This window comes from Macrobrachium nipponense, chromosome 4, assembly GCF_015104395.2.
Source record: "Macrobrachium nipponense isolate FS-2020 chromosome 4, ASM1510439v2, whole genome shotgun sequence".
Classification (NCBI taxonomy): domain Eukaryota; kingdom Metazoa; phylum Arthropoda; class Malacostraca; order Decapoda; family Palaemonidae; genus Macrobrachium; species Macrobrachium nipponense.
In genome coordinates, this window is record NC_061100.1 from 146,275,600 (window position 1) to 146,280,599 (window position 5,000).

The window sequence follows — 5,000 nt, forward strand, 5'->3', positions numbered from 1 at the left end:
TGAAAACCAGTGAAGACGAGTGGCTAAAGATTGCATGGGAAGAAGGACTAATAAAAGTAGATGAAGACCCAGAAATATACAGAGACAGGAGAATGACAGACAGAACAGAGGACTGGCACAACAAACCAATGCACAGACAATACATGAGACAGACTAAAGAACTAGCCAGCGATGACACATGGCAATGGCTACAGAGGGGAGAGCTAAAGAAGGAAACTGAAGGAATGATAACAGCGGCACAAGATCAGGCCCTAAGAACCAGATATGTTCAAAGAACGATAGACGGAAATAACATCTCTCCCATATGTAGGAAGTGCAATACGAAAAATGAAACCATAAACCACATAGCAAGCGAATGCCCGGCACTTGCACAGAACCAGTACAAAAAGAGGCATGATTCAGTGGCAAAAGCCCTCCACTGGAGCCTGTGCAAGAAACATCAGCTACCTTGCAGTAATAAGTGGTACGAGCACCAACCTGAGGGAGTGATAGAAAACGATCACGCAAAGATCCTCTGGGACTATGGTATCAGAACGGTGATACGTGCAAACAGACCAGACGTGACGTTGATTGACAAAGTCAAGAAGAAAGTATCACTCATTGATGTCGCAATACCATGGGACACCAGAGTTGAAGAGAAAGAGAGGGAAAAAATGGATAAGTATCAAGATCTGAAAATAGAAATAAGAAGGATAAGGGATATGACAGTGGAAATAGTACCCATAATCATAGGAGCACTAGGCACGATCCCAAGATCCCTGAAAAGGAATCTAGAAAAACTAGACGCTAAAGTAGCTCCAGGACTCATGCAGAAGAGTGTGATCCTAAAAACGGCACACATAGTAAGAAAAGTGATGGACTCCTAAGGAGGCAGGATGCAACCCGGAACCCCACACTATAAATACCACCCAGTCGAATTGGAGGACTGGGATAGAGCAAAAAATAAAAAAAAATAAAAAATAATAATAATAATAATAATGTTTTTAACACAATAACATGCGAGGAAGCGTATTTATTATTTATAATAAAAATAGACAAAATTTATATTACAGGATTCATGCAAAAATTAAGTATATTTAATTTTGTAATCCTTTTTTGTGTGGTAAGCTTCAAAGCACTCAGGATGCATTGCAGGTTGCCTGGTACAAGTTTTACAGTAATATTTTGTTTCTTTTCTTCCACCAGGTCCACGTCTGTCACTGCATACAATGCATTCGACGGAGTGTTTCCTGTCTTGTTTGGCTATTCAAATTCAAATTCAAATTCAAATTCAAATTCAAATTCAAATTCAAATTCTTTATTTCAGCTGTGGAGCCATATACAAAATATTATGATAAAATTAATAGTTATATACAAATATATTAGGAATAAAACAAAAGGTCTAAACACAGAAAATGTGTTTAGACCACTCTTTAAAATCTAATGATTTTTTTTTAAACTATCACTGTCTTGTTTGGCTATTATATGCAATTTTCCATTCAACCTCTCCTCATCATCAGATGTGCTTCTTCTTCCATTTTGAGCCGCATTTCTTACGTTTCCTACCAATTCTTTCACCAATTCTTTCCGGAACTGAAGATGAGTTAATACCTTCAACCCTTTTGATTTCATATGAATACAATGAAGAATGAAACTATTCACTATGGCTACTTCCAAAAGGAAAAAGTAAACTTTTCTCCACCATTTCAATTATTTTTGTAGGAAGCAGTATGATGATAGGTAATGATCTGCACGATCCACTCCTCCCATGTTAGAAGTATATTCGGAGACCATCACTGGTTTTTCAATAACTTGTTCTACATTCCCTTTCATAACACGGCGATGTTGGATGGTTCTTGCGGTGTGGTATGTAGAGCACATAATGACGTCTCTCTTATCTTTCCAAGACAGAATATGGCATCGCTTGTTTTTCACATACGACCTTACTGTTCCTACTGATGATCTTTTTCTTTTCTTCACTTGAGGGGAAGGCCTTTCCTATTTGTATTTATCGTTCCAGTGATGTGAATTTTTTTCTTCAGAAGTTCCGCAGCTAGAGATAAGTTTGTATAAAGATGATCCGTATAAACATGGTATCCAGATCCTCCTGTGGCACGCGTAACGATGTCCACTAGTGTCAATACAATGTGAGTGGTGAAGAGATGACCAGCATAACCAAGGCACTCGATAGTAGATTTGCCGTAATACGGAATCAAACCTAGAATATATCCCGTCAGCGCATCGGCAATATCATATATTCTGATGCCCCATTTTGTTGGTTTTTTGCTGTCGTACATCTTGAATGCGGTCCTGCCCTTGAATGGCACTCTGGAATTGTCGGCGCTTAGATGGCATCCAGGATGATAATAACGTAGGAACCGTTCAGATAAATAGTCATGAACTTGTTTTACCTTTGACCTCCGAGATGCCAAAGAAGCCACTGCCAGGGGCTGCTGGAGGAGACACATGAAGACCCCAGAATATCTGGAACCACCTATCTCTCCTAAAGATTTGCCAAAAAAAACGAACTTTCGTCCACTCATTGCTTGGAAAAGAAGTCCCTTGATCTCTTATTTCTGTGTAAAGCCATATTAATTATTGTTCCATGAAAGGCCATAATTTCCTGCCCGCTTATTTTTTTGCCAGTTTTGCCATATAGAATATTGTTGCAGAGGCCTTTTCCTACTTATCAGTTCCTCTGTATAGCGATTCGTTTCAACTGCAATTGGTTGGAAAAGTTCATGTGTAAAAAATAGCATGAAAAATTGCAAAGGAGTGTTGATAGTTTGATCAGGACAGTTGAATTTTGGTCTTCCTTTAAATCATGTGGCAAATTGATAAATTGTGCATTAGTTGCTGATGTGATGTGCGACAGGAGTGCACAAAGGACATAGGTAGCCGAGCCATATTATAGGCTAGTGTTAGTGAATTACATGTCGTGTCAGCTTTCCTCGCTTGGAGACAAAGCGCGCCGAGAGAGCGCCTTCCTTGGATGAAGCAATTTCATGTGTTTGCATTATCGGTGACTGCTCGAGCTGTTACCACAGGCGGTTTTGAGGCGTGGTGGGTATGTACATTCGTTTGTACGTTCATAACCGGTTCAGCCGTTCGAGGCACTTGAGGAGGGAAAGACACGTTCCTTTGTGATAAGAAGATAGACAATCAAGAAGGACACCAGGGGTTGAGGGAAAACCCATCTCAAGGTATGGCACATATTTAAATGACTTAGAAAAAGTAGCCTTTGAAAAGAGAGAAGCATGCAGTGTATATCTTTATTTAATATTGTGTAATAGGGAATATAATAAATATCTCTTGCTACAGATGGGTTCCATATCATGGTTCTAGAAACGGGATTCTCTAAACCTGACTATTATAATGTAGCAGTTGACCTTTTGAGATTTGGAGTGATCATTTAGACTAACCCAGGATAGTGGAATGATCATTTATTGTTTTGTGTGGGGCAGACTTAGGTTTTTTTATAACAATGACTTATTAATCATTTTGTTCTTTTTTATGTTCATCTGCTTCGGGTAATAAATAGCATATTTTTGTATTTATGTGAGTTTATTAACCTAGTGCCAACAGGTAAGGGTTGTCATTTTGTGTAGTTTTGTCAAAGGGGGGATTTTACTCACACATACATATATATATATATATATATATATATATATATATATATATATATATATATATATATATATATGTATATATATATATATATATATGAATAACTTGATCACGAAGTATATAAAACGTGATGCTGTGTATAAATAAAGGTTTTTTGCCACGAAGGAAAAAAATGAAAAAGCGAGATAGCCGAGTACTTCGGTTCCTATTCGGACCCTTTACTGAGGCTATCTCGCTTTTTCATTTTTTTCCTTCGTGCAAAAAAACTTTTATATATATATATATATATATATATATAATATAACTATATATATATAATATATAAAATATTTATATATACAATACCATATATATGTAATATACCATATATAGAATATATATATATATATAATATATATAGTATATATATATATCTAGTATATACATATAATATATATTATCTATATTATATACTATATATATATATAATACATATATATATATATATCTTATAATATATCTATATAATATAATATATATATAATATATATATATATATATATATATATACTATTTGAAAATAACTTGATCACGAAGTAATATAAAACGTGATGCTATGTATAAATAATGTTTTTTTGCCACGAAGGAAAAAAATTAAAAAGCGAGATAGCCGAGTACTTTCGGTCCTATTCGGACCCTTTACTGAGGCAAACTGGTTTTACAAAGAACACCATAGTCAAAGGAAGGCTTAATATACAAACTGACACTACCAGATTAGCCATAAGGGCGATTTTCACTCTACAGAGAGGAGGAGTCGCCATCGGCTAGCCACACCTTGAAGGATACCAGCAGTAAACAAGTGATTCTTCCAGAAAACAGTACATTTTGAAAACAACACGGGAGCATATACAATTTAATATCATGAATTTTTACACAAATTTTCCCAACAAAAATTATTATTAATGAAAAGACAAAAGAAAATATGAATATATATATATATCGAGCAAGAGAAAGAGGGAGGGAGAATATCGAACCAGAGAGAGAGAGAGAGAGAGAGAGAAATAATAACTATATACATGTGGGACTAATTTATTAGTTGTTCATTCATTTTGAGGTCCTTCATAAACATCTTACAAATATATGGGTCCAAATGGTACATTCCCAGACTAAGATTTAGGTTGTTTTTATTAGTGATTTGTATAATTGCCGATTCCAGGAAATTTCTTGAAACATAATCATTAGATCTAGCAATTACCGAGGTATCACCCCAATTAATACAATGAGATTTTTCACTCAGATGGATAAACAGTGCATTTGAAGTCTGGGCTGTTCTAACTGAATACATATGCTGCTTAATCCGAACACATAAATTTTTACTAGACTGACCAACGTAAAACGATGGGCAATCCTTACAA

The 5,000-nt window shown here is 35.6% G+C and overlaps 1 long non-coding RNA gene across 2 annotated transcripts in view; it reads left to right on the forward strand.

Moving 5' to 3' along the window:
• The window catches only part of LOC135211751 (uncharacterized), a 44,283-nt gene that overhangs the window by 19,871 nt on the left and 19,412 nt on the right, over positions 1-5,000 (forward strand). The window contains exon 1 of one of the 2 annotated variants that reach the window (XR_010313747.1): positions 3,038-3,182. The exons of the other annotated variant lie outside the window; for it this stretch is intronic. This is a non-coding gene — a long non-coding RNA (uncharacterized LOC135211751). Of the gene's footprint in view, positions 1-3,037; positions 3,183-5,000 lie in introns of those variants that run through there. 2 annotated transcript variants of the gene reach the window in all.